Below are 19,428 nucleotides of genomic sequence, written 5' to 3' on the forward strand. Positions count from 1 at the left end.
GTTCTCCAGACAATCGCCTACTGATTGCCTGTAATGCATGGCCTAATTGAGTCTTCTAACCGAATGTTAACTAACCTGAGTGCTCCGAGCCTCAGAATATACTGTGGATTGAATCGCTCAACATTGAGCAGCTTTGTTATAACTGAGGCCGAAGGACCACCCGTTGAAGCTCTACGTGTTCAGGAAACTCTTCGACATTTCATCAGGTTAACAACGCAACCGGTTAATACTAAATTGCAGATAGGCTCCTTCGAAGGTCTGGATGAATGTGCGACGTATTGCACTCTCATACTTAGCGAATTATTTCTCAACAATGCCAGTCACGTTGCCTCCAGAACTGATGAGGTCCGCCTTGACATTTTATTCATAACCTCTGTGGCTCTGACAATTGCAGGAATTGATAAAGAATTAACAACGCATCCACTTGACAACAAAATTTCTAGCGCTTCTGCACGTGGTCGGTTGGAAGACGGCAGAACGTTCGTGTTTAATGTTGGATCTGTAACAGAAAGTAGCTCAACGTTTGCCTTCTTACGTCCCAACGCACAATTAAAGTAGAAGTTACCAACTTATTTTACAGACCGCGGCTGCATAGAAGTCGCTTGTGTTGCTTATTTTCTGCCTAGTTCATTTAACCTTTTGTAGACTTGGTATGTTTGTTTGTTTGTGGATTGTGTGCGAGTATTTATGAGGAAATATGTAGTTACAATTTCTCAACTGTGTATTGGGATAGCCGGCTTTAATGTAGCCTAGCTCCTCACCTGTGCGTAGTTATAAGAAAAAATGTACAGGTAGGAAACAGTACGCCTGCAGCTACTTTAATTTGCCTATACGAACAAAAGAAATTAAAAAAAAATAGACAGAATAAAAATAAAACCTAATGATAATAAAAAGGTCACTTTAGCAGAGAGATAGATTGTGGTTGTGAAGAGCAAGACATGAGCCCATGCCCATATAGAAGTCTTTCATATTGCAATCAGAGCTGTCCTTTCAAGTATCGTCCCGAGTGATAATGGATGATTGCTCAGAGCGCTAAGTTTCTAGCGTGACTGTATGCCTTGGCTGGGCATGTAGGGGGCAGTGAAGCAATACGGGTTAAAGCTGGAATTGATAAGGAGATAAGTCGAGCAAGCCGAAATATGTGTCCGTAAGAAAAAAGGACCACACGCTAAAAAATCAGGACCACGTCAATGTCGCATTGACACCCTATAGGAAGAGAGCTCTTTATTGAAAAGCACAGAGGTATAGAAGTAGTCACCTACAGGCTATATACTCTGCAAAAGAGGGGGTAGAAGGGATAAGAAATAGCTGTCAAGCGATTTTGTTCAATTTCCAGACGCACTAACCTGCACTAACCGACAACCCGGATTCACTCAGAAAAGGAGTATGCTGACATATTTTCTGTGTTTTCTCTAGAAAACCTTGTTATTTTTTGCTTACTTATCATAGAAGGAGTAATATTTATCATACACTTATCTATTGCCAATTTTGACAATGTTTGAGCATAACATTCGCACATTTACAAAAAGACCATGTGTCTTACATTACCCGAGGTTGAAGAAAAGTTAGTTTTAGGTGCCCGTTAAAGAACCCCAGGTGGTCCAAAATTTCCAGAGTCCCCCACTACGGCGTGCCTCATAATGAGATCGTGGTTTTGGCACGTAAAACCCGATAATTTTTTTGAAGAAAAGTGCAAGACCTGTTTAGATTTACACTTGACTAACTACTACAACACGTTGCATCACCGAACATTCAGGCTACACTGCTAATGGATTCACCAATGCCGACAAAGCTTCAATTATACGTAACGTATACGTATTTCTGCACCATTGTTCCTCACTGTCACAAATCCGTGTAGAAGCAAATGTTCCACTTAGCGGATGTGCTGAATCCTTTACCGGACAACTAGAAGTTGGGCGCGCTGAACTTAATACGAGCAGGCTCGAATTTCAAGAGTATGTACCTACACGCCAATAACATCTTAGAATTTTCTGAAATTACGTTGGGTTAGACCTTCAGCATGCAACTTTCCCTCGCTTAATACACAACCTTTCTTGATGTCCCGTGAAAAGAGAACTTTAAATCTCTTGTCATACCAGTCAAAATATCAAAATACTGCACTGTTTTCATGCTCAGAAACTAACCTACAGTGGTAGGGACGCACAAAATGAAGGCACAAATGACGCACAAAGTTTGCAAGGTTCACTATAAACACGATGTAATGCACACTCAGGAACGTAAACTTCGCGAAAAACGTTTTATTACACCCATACATTCATTGGTCCGACACATGTCAAGCAAGATGAGAATTGTCAGGCTCCGGTTCACGATCGTGCTGGTCCAGTTTGTCTGGCAGCTCCCGGCGTCACTTGCACTAAAGCCAGAAGAGCCACTTCTCATAGCGAATGTGGTTGTATATCGTAGATGTGGAATAACTTGTAGTCGATCTAGCTTCACAAAGAACCTGCAAGGAATATGGGAGCGATTGCACGCAATGCCGTGTGGACGGTAAAAGAAAAGTCGGAGTGACACTAGAGGGATGAGAAACGAGATGAGAAAATATATCGTGCGCGGCAGCTGCTTTTCCGGCACCTTTGGGAACTCTCCAGGTGCGTGCATTTTTACCCGCCGTGGTGGCTCAGTTAGCTAAGGCGTTGCGCTGCTGAGCACGAGGTCGCGGGATGGAATCCCGGCCGCGGCAGTCGCTTTTCGATGGAGACAAAAGACAAAAATACCCGTGTCCTTGCGTTGTAGTGCACGTTAAGGAACACCAGGTGGTCAAAATTAATCCGGCGCCCTCCACTACGACGTGACTCATAATCAGAACTGATTTTGGCAAGTAAAACGCCAGAAAAAAAATGCGTGCTATCGAACACACAGAAACCGTATCTACCGTACGAACAATGAGTGTTTATTCGTGTGGCGCCTGTTTTTCTTTATATTAAGTTAGTACACCACGACTAGGAAGAGGTATAGAGCAATAGATTAGAGCAAAGTCCGACGCGTGCTCGAAATCCAGGAGCCAGCGCCGGTGCGGGCCACGTGTACAGCCTTGATTGTATGGCGGTCGGTTGGAGTTATTGTTTGGCTTTTAGGTGTGTGCAGAAAGACGATACACATAAAGGAAAACATTAGATCCGTCTATGCTGGGCTACGAAAAAGAAAAAGAAGCTGCGATGATTATAAAAAAAAATATGCGTTTACGATCGCTGGAGGAAGGACCACTCGCGACGAGTTAGAACTGGCGTTCCGGTAAGCTGATAACCATGCCGCTGTCGTCCTACTCGAAGGCATCTGCGGCACATTGAAACTATAGTACAACACGCCTCTGCTTGTAGTCTCTGGTTTTAGGCTCTACAGAGCCACGTTTCCACGTAGGTGTTTCTTGTCCTATTCCTGTATGAGCCACGCTTGCGTTGTGGTTTGCTGTCCCTACCGAATTCGCGCTTATGCCGAGTGGCGTGCACCATGCGTGGTCAAGCACTTCACGCTTCAGTTATGCTGGTCGAGGGGCCTGCATGATAGTAACTAGAATAATCCGCACGACATCGTGGCGCCGTTGAGACTAAAATTGTTGTTGGTTGTGGGCCATCTCAGCGCTGAGGGTGGCTCGAAATTGCTCCGCCCAAGCAGCCGCATTTCGGATGTAGCTCTTAGACCAGCGTGGTCACGCGTAATCGCTCTTGAGACGGACAATCAAGAGAGTCGAAGTGGGTCACTGAGTGAAAGCAGGCGCAGCGTTGAGTTTGTGACTTCACCAGCGACCACAAGCTCAGATTAAGCCAGAAACTTCTGGAGAAGCCAAAATGATTAACTTCTAGAGGACCAGTGGCCTTGCGAGACCCTTATATTGTCGCTGTTAGCTTGTGCAGCTCTTATACGCATCCCACTGTCTATGAATTTTTTTTGCTGCGTTTCATTGACCTTTTCATGCGCAATAAATTGCCATGCCTGTGCACTACCAATCAATCGAATGACCGACCTACCGATCGCCTCACTCGAAAAATAAATAAATAAATAAATAAATAAATAAATAAATAATAATAAATAAATAAATAAATAAATAAATAAATAAATAAATAAATAAATAAATAAATAAATAAATAAATAAATAAATAAATTGCATATACGCCATGGTTGACCGGAGGTTATATCGCATCCTGCGGCCTAGTACGAGATCACATTTTTTTGTTTTACTTAGGTTTACAGTAGACTTACGTTGGCATCACAGAAGAAGAAGATATGCAGACCCAACACACATTTTAGAATCCATTTGAAGCTACGCTTTCATGAAGCGGCTAATTATTTGCCGCAAAACTGTTCAACTTCTGCAACGCGTTTTGCAGCATAGCGATAACGCTTTTGATGGTGAAACCACGCGTGGAAACGGAAACGAATGCATACAGACTGAAGAAATGAACGCACCTGCCAGCACTTTGCGGTGTGTGTGTGTGTTCATTCTTTCTGTCTGTCTTCGTTCCCTACGCTTTTTCACCGTCAAAAACCACGTTGAGCCACCCAGTGCCACATGCTTCTGAAATGTATAGCGATTACGGGTCTGCCCGGCCAAATCAGCAAGACGTGGATGCCTCCAACACCCGACCATCGTGATCCGCGACCGCAGATTACAGTGCCTCCGTGATCGGCCCACTTTTCATCAGGTCATCTCTGGGATCAGCCCACGTCACTATTGCACTATCTCCAGGACCAACACAGACGTGCCAAACCCCAGGAAAGAAGGCATTACTGAAAGATTCGGTATAATAAAGGGATTATGCGCTTAAAGGCATAATGACTTTGTCTCGTGCATTGGGGGCACGTTAAAGATCCCCTGGTGGTCAGAATTAATCCGGAGTTCCCCACTACGGCGTGCCTTATAATGAAATCGTGGTTCTGGCACGTAAAATCCCAAAATTCAATTCAATTTAGGTACCGTTTGTTGTTTCACTGCGTAATTCAGTAAAGAAGATAGCTGGAGACCCATCTGGATCAAGCTGGGCGAGCAGCGGCGGCCATTGGAGTCCTGGAATGGGGAACCCACCCTTTACATTCTCCCCTCCTAATGTTTATTGAGTTCAATAAACGTTTATTCTTCCATCCATCCATCCATAGCAGGTCACCGGCACATCTGTAGGGGTAGTACAGAGCTACACATAAGCCGATTTTTATACGAGTACTGTCTTGTGTGTGAGCTATTCGATAAGACAGCACCGGCAGCAATGGTCAGCAAATTCCGTGAGGGCTCACCTAGAAACCTTTGCTTTAAATAAAGGAACAAAAGGAATTATGAACACATGAATCTCTGATACTGCTAAATATGAAAGCAGCCCGGGCAAACAAGAGAATAACACTAGAGCTCGGAGATATCACTGTAAAACGCCTTCTATACGTAGACGTTCTTTGAGCGCCCTCTATCACCTGCTTCGACGTAGGAGCTCGTTCCGATAACTGGTCTCTGGTCCGAACGGACTTGGCAGCAGACGGTGTAATGAACCTTGAAAAGGACCACCGCCGGTTGTTTCTCTTTTGCTCGCAGCGCGAAGACGTCGCCATTTGCTTGATACAGTTGCGTCGTTTCTCGGGGAAAAAAATGTGCGTAGACCTGCGTGCGAAAATCGTTAGTAAACAGAGATGGAGGAAGAGTTGGCTGCTGATCATATTATTTATCAAGAGGCTTCGAGTAAAGACAAGTTGAGTTTACACAACTAGTACGTCTTCTAGCGATTAGACTTATACCCCTTTTCTGTTAAATTGTTTTTTTTTTTTTGCAAAAAGTTGCGAACCCGTGCGCTATAGCAGAGGAAGATGTGGTAAAAAAAATGTTTATATATTAGCGATAAACTGTTCCTGGTCCTAATTTTTTTTGAAGAAAGATATTCACAGTCTCCTAATATAAATAGGAGAATAAGAAGAATAAGAGAATAAAAATAAGAAGTGTGTCCCAAATTCAATAGCTTGCTGGAAGCTTACTGCTGTCCTTAAAGCTTTTATATCCACAATCATTATGTGCTTTAAGAGTCCGCTAATCGTACCGATGATATCTACATTACACCTCGGGCACGTAAGCGCCTGAAGCAGTGGAGCATGCTGTAACGTGCACACGACTGCCAAATGTCGAGGAGAACCAACACAAATATAATAATATTGTCATCGCGTAATAACTAAAAAAAAGCTTTACGAGCTTCATTTTTCAGATTATTCCTTTCAGACGCTGCGGGCACAATTGTGCACACCGAGGTAACGCTTCTAAATCTGAACCAGTAAAGACAATTATGATGTTAAAATGCTTCGAGTGCATCTTAAGACAGTTTTGAATGTAACTTTGATACGAAATTTATTTATATGGGCCAAGAGTGTCACAAACAAAGATAAAAAAAAAGATTCCAGGAAGGACGTATGCTTGTTTGTTGCGACTACAACAGCACGTCAACATGTAGTGGGTCCCCTTTCTTCTTTTTTAATTGTTTTTTACAGCAACAATTTACAACCGTGCAATTTCTGACGTGGCCCACTGCTTTTCAAGCAAAATTGAGCGTGAAATAGTTGATATTGTTCTCGCACCTCAAGTATTTCTGAGAGTTCAGACCTGCATGAAGTCCGTAGTAATGAGGATGCTGCAAAACTCACAGAAAAAGTCAAGAATCTTAATCTGATCTGCTGATGTATGCCTTCATTGGTGCTGAAGGTGCAATGAATCTGTCAGTGTGTAATTTTCAAGAGATAGGATAAATTAAATAAATAAAAGGATTAGTTTTAGCTTTTTTATTTCTCTGTGTTGGATATTCCATGTAAAGCCATGTGATTTTTGCATACATTAATGCACAATAAATGCATGTTTAAGAGCGCCTGTCTAAGGTTATACGCGACAGTTCCGTGACTCGAATGCGAGTAGCGTGGGCAAGAAATATGTATACGTTGAAAAGAATGCAACCCTCCAGCGTGGGTCTCTGGCAGCAAGGAGAAACAGTGCATTCATGGAACCAAAGAACCAAATTTTTTAAGGGTAGCAGACACCGAGAAAGAGCCTCCTGAAGACGTTTTTGCTTTCGAAACAAGAGACAGGCACCCGAAATACTGGCTTGTCTAGGAAGAGGACAGCTCACGGTGAAGTGCCCGATTCGCTGATAAAAGAAACTAATACAAATTAACGACAATCTTGCGATAATATTATCGACCTGCCTATTCTGTCTCATGATAACCGTTATACTGCCAGACAGGTAACACGCATCTTGGAAGAACTCCAACTCGCGAGTAAATCTCGGCATGACTCACCTGGCTGTCAGAGCCGCTGGCCACTAGCGGCAAAGAAGGGAACGCACTAGGTTTTTCGGGCACATAGCAAAGGACACGAGGCGGTAGCAGAGAACAAACTGCTGTGGTGACCTAGCCACGATCCATAGAGAAAGAGAGAGAAAGATAAAAAAGAAGAAGGCATCCCAAGAGATACGTTACGAGTGACTGTTGCCGTGGGAGCTACGGTGGCTGATATGAGATAAGACCCACTGCGCAGCCCCGCCGCGATATAAGGCTCCACTAATCTAGAAAAATGGCGGTCATGCTTCTTGTTGTTGTGTTCGTCACGAAGTTGAATGTCGGTTTACTGAAGGGTTATATAGACTTATAGTGCGGGCACTTCGGCTTCGTACCAGATGCTGATCCGAGGAGAACATGTTGCTTGCGTTATCGCCCATGTTTTAAACAAAGATTGTAGTACTAATTCTATCTTCACGTAGTACTACGAGATAAATAAGTGTTCGTTTAGATGGCGATAGACGACGGGAGTGAAGGTCAGAACAAAGTAAAGAAAGAAAATTAGAAAATGAGTGAGAGAGGCGTCAAGGACAAAAAGGGAGACGCACTCGCAACGGCGGGTGAAAGCCACTCTTGTTTCACGCAGGTTACGCACACGTGCAAAGATGAGGTCACGTGAGTGATTGTATAGACGTACGAGAGATTGATTCCGTCTGTTGATCACTGTCAGATAAAGAAAGGCACTGTCCCGACAAAAAAAAAAAAAATAGAAAAATAAAACGAAATGAATTACATTAGCTCCTTGTAATTTTCCCAGTGCTTGCTCTTTTCTAGCTCCGGACATTGACTTTTTCTTGTGTGGTACCTGTGCCCGTGCTTTTGCAAATAAAGTGTAATTATAGTGTGAGAGTCTATTTTCCTGCCCGCTGTTCTAGCGCCATTTCGCAGTCCTCATTGTGAAGTGAACTATATCGATCACCTTCCCCGGTCAACAATGAGCCTCTAACTTTTGTTTTCCTCTACAAATCGAAAGTAAAAGTTGCTTCGCCGCGGTGCTCTCAACACTGCTGCTGCTTGTGTGCCGTATTAATGCACAATTTAATAGGGTGGTGAGGGCTAGAATTGATCGTACGCATTTTTTTTTCAACCTATGCAATCGTATATAAAGAGGTGTTGTAGGGGCTCTACGGACACCCTTCTGCTCGAACGTGCAATAAAAATACGAGCACTCTGAGAAGAAGAAGGACATAGCGATACAAGCATTATTCAAGAACGAGTTCCCTCGAATAGTTCACAAGTCGGGACACAAAAGCCACAAATCCTAGTTCACAAGTTAGAACATAATCTCAATGCAGTCCATGTAAAATAGGAAAAATAAAAGAAACGAAGAAAGGAGACTACCACCCCAACATGCCATGCAACATAATATAATGATATACAGTGAACAACCAAAATAGAAGAACACATTTCTGGGATTACGGGCTCTATGTTACCACCAGGCGTCGCAAACGTCGATACACATCTCTATATAAGTGTAAATAGAAGTAATAAAACGTCGGAAATCTTCCAGATTATTTTAAGATCTATAATAATTCACCAGGATTCTCGTTTCTTCGATAGACGTGACACCTAAAACAACCTGAAAGCCATTGGCAATTGATGCCAGGGAATGCAGGTAAGCCTTTACACTTCAAAGTGCGCCCATATATCAGTAATAGGAAAGAGAAATCCATTAGAACACACATACACCATAAACAATGTCGCAATTACGAGGGTTGACAAATACTCTCGCTGTGATCATACACAGAACACTGAACTGGAACACTCACAATAAATACATAGCATCAGCAGCATTAAACAAATTATGGTTACTGAGACACCGTTTGAAGCACGCTACTAGTAAAACAAAGCTTGTCGCTTACACATCCATTACTTGAATATGCTGATGTCCTTTGAGACCCGCATTCTAAGGCAAATATTGCCCTCATTGAAAGGATACAGAGAAAAGCAATTCGTTTCATTTATAACGCCTACAACCGAAATACATCTGTTAGTGAACTCCGAATTCAATCAGGCCTTCGAACACTCGACTCACGCCGTAAATTGCACCGATTAAGAATGATGCACAACATTGTGAACAATCAGACAAAACTACAATTTGATACGGACATGCAGTTCAACAAATCAAGACACACGAGACGTAAGCGCGAAAAAACTATTGAAATGCCACAGTCACGTACTTCGGCGTACCGCTTTTCGTTTTTTTCTACGTGCTATCGCGGAGTGAAATTCACTTCCGCAAGAAGTAACAAATTTATCTAGCGATGAATCATCTTTAGCTGCCCTCCCTGACCACGCGTGATCTATCAGATTTACTGCATCGATTTTCTTTGCGTCGTATCGGCGGCGCACAATCTGTGGGCTTACTACTGTCACGTTTCATTCTTCTTGCTCTTTTTATTTGAACACACTTGCCCACTAATTCATGCAGCTCGTACCATTTTATAGGTGTTCCCTTCACTTTATGCTTCGTGCTCAATGTCTTTTGCTCTTTTCTTCATTTTTTTGCTCTATTGTTCTTACATGTACGCACCTGCACCTAATGTAACGCTGCTACTTCATTGTGACCACTCCTTCGCTGGCTCCCTAAAGACAGCTAAAAAAATAAAGTCTGCATGTAAAGTCAACAAATGCATGTACTGCACGTATTTGGGGTGTTTCTACTGGCCAACCACCCAAGAGTTTCTCCAATGACGGCGGTCATTTATCAAGAATCTGTGGTTGACTGCTTTTGCCGGCATACTGAGCATTTGCTACAGTGTAAGAGAAGGTGTTTTATATCTTCATCGAATACTTCCTAGGAACAAATCCGGCTATTAGCTTTTTATATCCTGTATATGAAACACTTGTGCAGGCAGTGCCAAGCCGCAATCTGTGTATTACGGCTTTTGTAGTGTGGCTGATCTAGACTGATGTGATGAAAATCGTAAGTGGATATATCCTGAATACTTTTAACATTGAGCTCAATTATAAAATAAAGTCCTTCTGGTTACTTTGGCGCAGATTTTGATAACAGCACAACGCGCATCCTTTTTCTGACAAAGGAAGGAGCGAAGTCTGATTTTGTTTGCGTCCTTCGTGCTTAAGCATTGACAGCCACACTCCCTGCAATTATACAATCACTTGGTACCCACCGGAGTACTACATCATGACGTCCCTGTTTTGCAATGGCGTATAAGTCTATTGTTTCTCGTATAATAAATCATCATTCGGTGTGAAAAAGCTCATGTTTCTGAGAGAAAGTAGTGATGCTTGAGAATCGCTTAAAATTACCAGTTGGCGGGGTTGTTTTTGTGAGCATGCAAATTAAATTGCAGAGAGAATCGCGTAATGTTGTGCCTTGGTTGATGAAATACCGTGAAAAATATTAGTATGCGACTTGCTCCCCCGTAAATTAAAATCAAGAACGCTGCGCTTGAACTTTGATCAGTGCATGATCCGCCTTTGTATACGTACTCGAATGCGGTTTAGGTGTGCAATCTAAATATGTGACAATGTCAGATATTTCGCTTCTATTACCAGCAACCTTGATGCAACGTTTTCGAAGCTCTTCTCTCAAAGCTGGGGGATCACGACGCTCCTGCAGCCTGCGTGAGGTTTATTGTCGACCAGTGGGCAATTCACAGGCCAATAAATTTCCTTGCAGTACTTCGCCATGTATTTACTTTATTCCTTTGTCCACTGTTAGCTGGTTCATTTTTCTTTGCGCGATAAACAGATGTTCCTAAAAAGCCATCCACTGCGACGTACGACTACTCCTTCAACAATTGTATACATGCTTTCAACTATTCCTTCTTTCTATCTTCTATTTCTAGACTTCTGTCCCCTCCTTCCCGAAGAGTATGTAGGCAGGCGTTAGGCCCCTTGCGGTGGCAGTTGCCAGCCTGCTCCTCGCTTTTTCTTTTCTCTCTTTCAAGTGCTTGTATGTGTTCAAATCAAATAATAGTAATAATCTCAAGAGCTTTCATAAGCCGGGCAGCCATCTATCTGACGCATCGACCAGCGGATCTGGCGTACCATTGCTCCATGGGCCTTTTGACGCTCTGCTTGTGCTGATGCGTAGCAGTACGCGCGGTCTAACCGGGCTGATTTCTTGTGAGAGGCACATTTGTCGCTGTTACTGGGGGCCTAAGCATGCAAATTGTCACCTGCACACTTGCCGGAATCCGATAACGGTGCAGTGCAATGCTAATTTGAATTCTTTTTTTTTTGTAGTTGTATGGACGGCCGCGATACCCAGCTTATCTGCTGCTTCTTTTTTTCTTGTCTTGCCATGCACTGTGCAGGGGCCCTCGGAACGATAATCTCTGTACGCAGACATCCGTCGCTATTATCGGGCTTATCACTAGAGCACTAGCACGACTACTCTCGTGGTTATTGCTAAAAGAGTTTGTGCAGGCGGGGGGAAACTAGTAGCGAGAGGGAAGGGGTGTGTGAGAGAAGAAGGTAGCCGAGCAGTCCGTTCTGCGGTCATCGAAGCTGGTTTGCTCTAATTTCGCGGCAAACGTAGAGTCATCAGTACTCGGCTTTCCCAGGTCGTCATCCCTCCAGACGGCTGAATGAGCCCCATGTCACTTAGCCGGTCGGTGACCTGACAGGAACAGGCGTATTTAACATGACATGGTCGACGGCCGGGGATAGTTAGGATACATTAAGAGCATGAGTTAGGGCACGTTTCCCGTCCGCAACATCCGTCGCTTGCGAAGTTGTTCACGCACTAGCGAAATTTTTGAAGCGCACCGGCCTAAGTGCTTCAGTGACCATTTGCAGCCTTTCTATGTGTTCACTAGTACGTGCGCAGTTCCCCATCTTTTCCTTTTTCTGTATTCTTTTGCCTTATCTCCGGTGTAGGGTGGGAAACATGGTTCTCGTCTGATTGACATATCTGCCTTTTCCATCCTTTCTCTCTTCCTCTCGCTGCAACAATTCCTGGCGAGTGACCAGACAACCCGAAAAACCACTGTGGTGGCCTGTGGGTAATCTTGTGTTGACATTATTTCGTCGTCCAGTTGTAACACTCCCCTGGGGCATCGGTGCTGGGCTTCAGCCATAGAAACGTTTGCTGAGCCATTTTATGATTATTTAAGCGAAGAAAACAAAACAAAATTACCGTGCTAAAGCTGGCCTATTTTATGATTCTCACCGCACCTCAACGATTTCTCCATTCTATAAAGGCCTCAAATTACATTCAAATAGCAGGAATCCTTAAATATGATTTCAACATTTGTTAAATGGGCTTTCTTTAATTTCCTGTCTGTTTGCCCCTGGCTATAATACTTTCTTGCGGACAAATGGTCCGTTTTCGGTGACTCGAAGACGGCACTGCAGAGTTTACTGTCAGCCTTACGGCGCGGTCCGCATGAACAGTTGGTTTTCGAAATCACAGAGGCCATACACCACCTAACTGAGCAAGGACACGAATCATCTTTCAGTGGCTACCAAGTCACTGCGGAAACATTGGCAATGAACGTGCTGATCAAGCTGCTCATTCAGCTGATGAACAAGACAACCGCCAATGCCTACCTAAGGCATGCTTACCAATGCCTACGCGTTCCGCATAGGGATGGCCGACCGCGCAGCATGTGGCGATTGTGGGGATGCGGAAACAATTCGTCATATTCTTTGTCAGTGCCTACAATACAGTGGGCAGAGACAATCGCTTTCCGTCGTGCTGAACCAGTTCGACGACCAGCCTCTATCGGAAGAAAGCATTCTGCAACATCGACGCGACTTAACATCGTGTGTGTGTTTTCGCGCTCTCCCTCTCTCTCTTTGCCCTCTTTCCAACCCTATATCCCCCACCCCAGTGCAGGGTAGCAAACCAGAAACTCGCTTCTGGTTAACCTCCCTGCCTTTCCTATCTCTCTCTTGTGGACGAGTTGGTTCATACTTGAAGTATCAGCGTACTGCGCAAGATGCACAAGGTAAGAAAGAAGAGGACAGGACAGGAGAAGGTGGTTGCCAGGCCTCCTTTACGTCTTGTAGTCTGCGCTGTGTCCTGCCCTCTTCTTTCTTTGCTTGTGAATCTTGCGCAGCATGTTTATATTTGGCTATAATACTTCACCTTTATTTTATTTTTTTTTTGCTTTTGCAAGACCGACTGCTCTTTCACACATTCTTCACGTATGATCTGTTTCCTTTGTATTTTCATTTAACTTTTATCGTTTCCTAATGCGATGCAGCAGGTGGTGCTGCTGTCCCCCGGCTAAATGGGGCGGCTCAACGAAGAGCTCCCAACCACGGCAGCGACATCCAGAGGCGAGGAGAAACCAAAATGGCGCCGAACAATCAGGGTGGACGTGCGAAGCGATCGAGGGGATGGCTTCGCGCAGTCACGGGCGCTCCATGTACGCACGGCGCCATACAGAAATTCTCAGAATTGAACAGATAGGGTGCCAAAGAGACACCGCAAGCTAGAAGACTGACGAGAACGGAGCGCAGAAAAGTCACCAACTAGACCAACGCCACGTCGTTTCGGTATCGCGGCAAGGTTCGGGCTATACACTGCGAATGCTTACAATTACGTACTTGCTGACGCTGCCATAGGTCAAGCTACCAACCTCAAGCCAACATGTTCTGCGCGATTGCCAAAAAACTGCCCGTAACCGTTCACACTGCCGATACCGGCTGACATTTTACCGCCGGCGCGTCTTTCATTTCACGCAAAGCCACGCTTCAGCCCAGCCTTTTATTTCTCTATATATGTATATTCAAAAGGCACCGCTGTTTGACTCACATGCCAGCGAGCGCTTCTTCTTTGACGCTTCGCTCGCTTAAAGAGCGTTTTTTTTAGAAATAAATAAATAAAAATAAATAATGAAAATAGACCCACCTTCTTCTGCGGCATGCATAAAATCGAAACTCGATCAAACTTCGACGGGGAGAGCTAAAGCCGCCGCTGCGAGAGAATCCTTACGCTCTGCGCGTAGTGAGCTCGCATCGCCTGAAGCTCCGGAAAGCTGCCCTAAATAGCATAGCACAGCGTCAGAGCCAGGGGCGGGCAGCTGCTATAGCTTCCAGCGCTCATCACTTTCGCCCTCGGGGCCATACTTAATCCCCAAGTGCTCTTCGCTCATTCCGTGCTGCGTAAACACCACGACCGCCGCTTTCGACGCGCTGACTTTTCCATCGCTGCCAACCGTCTGGGAAGGCGCAAGAATCGGGCACCTATTTAACGTTGCGCCGAGAAGACCGTGCAGCGTGGCGGTATACTCTCTAGTCACTCGCGTCAGTGAATCGGCACAGTCTGTGCAGAGCTCTTAATAAACAGAGATAGTCTGTACACTTCTCAAAAAAGTCTTATAGGGAACTTTTATCTATACGTCGCCCATAAATATCTTGCCAGCAAGTTGAATTTCCCATGAAGAGCGTCTATTGCCCGTGTATCCCTTGTCAATAGTAACAGACGATAGTGCACGCTAGCTCGGGCTGATCTCTCTTCCTTTGCCTATACCAAATCCTCTCTATATATATCTTTGGCTATACAGACAAACGTTGAATAAATAGTAAATGTGCATGCAGACCGCGGCAGAACGTTAAATCAATAGTATGCCTGGACACAGACGCATGGACTATGTAAGAAAATATTGAGACTGTCTTTATATTCGCTTTAGGGATATTATAGACAACGTCGCCACTGTACAGCTTTTACGTTTATGTGGCTATGACATACGTGAATCCTACAGACAGCAGTTGATTAGAAGTGTAACCCTTTAATTAGCACAACATGTGCACAAAGCTTATTTGCTTCCTATATACAGTTTTACAGCGCATAGCTAGACTTCCTACAGTGAGTCTGTAGGTGATGTAAGAAGCATACAAAATTGTTTGTGGGATAACAGTGTGGACGCTTAACATACACTTGCTTATAGTTTCCATGAAATAGCGATATTCGTTTTTGTAAGAAGTGCAGTAGGCTGCGGTCTTTCGAAGGCCATTTATGACACGAAGTGCCCGCACTGCAACGAGTGGAAGTTCTACAGCCTGCTGAAAAGGTCGCAGTACAAGAAAATGACACCGCATGCGCGCCTTGCTAGTGCGAACACAATGCCCACAACTCGAAATAAATGTATTCGCGCGCACACGCACGCGCGCTCAAGCACGAACGCACGCACACAAAGTGCCCATGCTAATAACTACCTTAAGGCTTCAAAAAAGTCGCAGTTTCGCAGTTTCGTGACTATATCATGATACAATTGCAAATTATGGTTGCCCAGCCCTGGCTGCGATAATGTGTAGCAGAAGGAAACATTATAACTTAAATGTTTGCAACTGCGCATCATGCACGAACTTTAGTAAAGTTCTACAGTGACGGTATGCTCGAACAAACGTGCGGCAGACAGCAGTCGGGTCGTTGCGAAGGCCAGACCCTTTGAAAAAGGGCTCCGGGTATTTGTCTGGTTCCTGGGAAAGTCCACCGCAGGTCACGGATGTACAGGGAAGTGGTAAAGGTTACGCAGGATGCGGGTTCCGCGACGAAGTCGAATATCGGCCCAGTTTCATCTTTCAGCCATTAAAACAGTGTAACGCTGCTGTCGCCGTGTAATACACGTAAAACATCAGAAAATGTTAGCAGGCTGCGCGATTATATAGGCTCAGAAAGTAATATTTTTCTAAAATCTCGCATCCCGCTATCCTTTGACCCTGCCTGTTAATCCGAGTCTTGTGTCATGGTCGGGCATTTGGCTAAAACGCATCGTCAAACGCAAGGAGATGTTGGCCCCTGTTAGACGGCGCCGGCTGTGCCTATTCTTTTAATTGAAAGACGAGCTTAAAAAAAATTCAGACCCCTTCTACTATGTGAAGATGGAAGACTAGCGAAGCTGTTGATTTTGTTGAAACTGAAAAAACTGAAAAAAAAACTGAAAAAAAAATTGGTGGTTATATTAAATCGTTGAAAAGACACAACACAAATGTATGAGCACGCACACACAGTCACACACACGACTGCACGAGCACACACGACCGCCCACTCACGAACGCGCGCACGCACGCACGCACGCACGCACGCACGCACGCACGCACGCACGCACGCACGCACGCACGCACGCACGCACGCACGCACGCACGCACACACACACACACACACACACACACAACACACACACACACACACACACACACACACGCGCGCGCGCGCGCGCGCGCACTCACACAAACGCACAAGCGCATGCGCTCTCTCTCTCACACACACACACACACACACAACACACACACACACACACACACGCGCGCGCACTCACACAAACGCACAAGCGCATGCGCTCTCTCTCTCTCTCTCTCACACACACACAACACACACACACACACACACACACACACACACACACACACACGCGCGCGCGCGCGCGCGCGCGCTCACACAAACGCACAAGCGCATGCGCTCTCTCTCACACACACACACACACACACACACACACACACCACACACACACACACACACACACACACACACACACACACACACACACACACACACACACACACACACACACACACGCGCGCACTCACACAAACGCACAAGCGCATGCGCTCTCTCTCACACACAAACACGCTTCAGCATATGAATTATTTAAATTTTCATGCCGTAGCTTAACTATACTGGATTTTAATAAAACTCTTTCGTGATTTCCCGGCGGCGTCAATTTTCTGGGATAATGCATCGTTGTGCTTCCTTCGCGTACACCCACTTTTTCAAACTGTTTCTCAAAAATGGGACGAACGAATTTTCGCTCATGGCGCAGTTGCTGGAAGTATGGGCTTTATTTATTGCAGCGGATTGAAACAATTTTTTTTCATATATGCCTTTTTGCGGTTATACCTGCACGCTTTCACGATAAATCTGGTATGCAGCATCGTAACCTAGCGACGATCCTATACACGGCGGCTAAGGAATGGTCCAGTAGATCAAGACTTTAACGATGTCTCGCGTAGTTGTACTCAAGCGGTACTTGCAAGCTGATATTTATTATGAGGAAGCGCTTTGCTTTTTTTAGCGGAATAACTTCCATTAAAGCATGATGGACTGTGCACGTTACGGAGTGGTCGTGGTCGTTTCTTCTTTTCTTTTCATGTTTGATTCATTACGTCGCTACACTCAAAAGAAAGAAAAGAGAAGTAATCAACAGGGTGCTGCTAGAACACGAAAAAACGATCGTTGTCTTCGATCGGCCGAGAGTAGATGTTTCTAGTTTTCTTTCGAAGTTTTCTATTTTCCGCGTTTCTGTTATCGCCGGAAGACAGTTTCTTATCCCAGCTAATGTTTCCTGTGCTTTCATGGAAGCTGCTGGCTTGAATCTGGTCTTAATGATGCCTCGCACTTTCTGGCAGACCAGACGTCTTCCACTCTCTTCTTTCAAGCCACTCACACAAAGATAGAGAGACAATAGAAGAAGAAGATAAGAAACTCTTCCAGGATGGAATGGTATCTGGATAGCGCAGAAAAACACGGACACAAGAACAAACGAAGACGAAGGCAAGTGCTAACTGTTGATAGTGAGCGCTTGTCTTCGTCTTCGTTTGTTCTTGTGTCCGTGTTTGGGGGCGCTATCCAGATACCATTACATGATGACCGACCAACAAGCCCATATCGCCACCGTCGTCTTCGGGGATGTTTATTAAAATGGTTCTTTGCTGGCGAGAAGGTTTTCGTACTATATAGAGTAATTTGCTCATGCGATATTCGAAGTATTAGTACTGTTGTAGCAGCACTTACAGGATTATGTGGTTTGAGGTTGTCATATTTCGTAGTCTCCACGAAGCTGGTAGCCGGCACTGAAATGTATCATAACGGGTGGCCTGTAGTATGAAAATAAGAAGAAGAAGAAGAAATGAGAAGAGACATACCTGTATGTGAAAGAAAACACTCACTGATCGTGTGCTATCCGTATGCATGAATGGTAAAGGTACAAGAAAACCCTCAGAAGAAAAGCAATCGTATGGGGGCAGGCTGCAGGATTTATTTAGCCCGGTCTTCCAAGAATGCTTTCTCTTCTCTTTTTCGAAGTATGGCTTAGTCAAAGAAATACAAACTAGCCGGTCTTCCCTTGACTATAATGCCATAGCTGCTGTCGAGACACGAATAAAAAAAATCGACGTGAAAGTGAAATAAAGCGAAAGAAAGGACACAGAGAAGCTTTCCGAACTTGGCACGTTACGAGCAAGAAAAGATTGCGGCAACCGAAATCAGCAACGCATCCCAATTCCTTCCCCATCCACTAGCATTCTTTTTTCTTCTTAGGGCGCTATGGAGTCTCTCAGGAAACGTATCCAACGCACACAAATGCAAGAGTCGTCAACGTTGGTGCTCAGGCTGGAACTCGTTTCCTCCACGCAGGAATACGGCCAGCATCTTGCAGCCTTCCCTAACGCGATCCTTCACGAATGAGGCGGGTCGATGCATGCAGGCAAGCCGTACGTGGAGGCTGCGCTATAGGACGACAAACGATGGCCACCTATATAGACGACGAGGAATGCCACGGAGAGTATGCCTTGTTGTATGTTTTTCTCCCTCACTCTGTGCCATTCATCAGGAAGCGACGTCGGACGACATGCCACTGCTCTGGATGCGACTCTTGGTCTTTTCCTCGGTCCGAGTAACCAGTTTCCTTACCCCCTCCCCCCCCCCCCCCTCTTCTTCTTCCTTTTGTTCTATTTCTTCTTCACATTTTCACCGAGCACGTTTCGCGGCTGTTTCCTTCTCGCGTTGGCGCAAAGTTCCTTGCCACCTCTACAGAGGTGCGCACACGAGTTACCATGAAGGGCATGCTCGCCTCAGGAGCGGGAGCGCGCACCGCGGTAACGTTCTCGTGGTTAGAGGCGCCGACAAGAAGCCTCGAGAGCGTAACAGGCATTATGCACCGCCCCCTCTGGCTTAATGATGAAAGGAGTAGGTAACGGAAGCCACCTGCCCTGCAACCGTTCTTTTTTTTTTTTTCTGTCTCAATTGAACGGTGCGCTCTATTCTTGCCGCCACCTGGAGCCCGTGTTCACAAAACGCTCTCACGCTGTAATTGTTCGGAAAGAAACATTCGAGCCAATCCCCATTCTGGACATATCATTAGAGAAGGCAGCTGACCATTGGAAAAAAAAAAAGACACTTATGAAACAAAGCTCCGT

At 45.0% G+C, this 19,428-nt stretch overlaps 1 long non-coding RNA gene across 1 annotated transcript; it reads right to left on the reverse strand.

Annotated features, from left to right (window-relative positions):
* Positions 1-2,251: 2,251 nt before the first annotated feature.
* LOC119442669 (uncharacterized) lies at positions 2,252-7,406 on the reverse strand. The gene is made up of 3 exons (XR_005190111.2): positions 7,273-7,406; positions 5,419-5,602; positions 2,252-2,464 (listed from the first exon to the last, which is right to left on the reverse strand). It is a non-coding gene; the product is annotated as an uncharacterized LOC119442669 (long non-coding RNA).
* Positions 7,407-19,428: the final 12,022 nt, after the last annotated feature.

The sequence above is a fragment of the Dermacentor silvarum genome, chromosome 2 (genome assembly GCF_013339745.2).
Source record: "Dermacentor silvarum isolate Dsil-2018 chromosome 2, BIME_Dsil_1.4, whole genome shotgun sequence".
Classification (NCBI taxonomy): Eukaryota; Metazoa; Arthropoda; class Arachnida; order Ixodida; family Ixodidae; genus Dermacentor; species Dermacentor silvarum.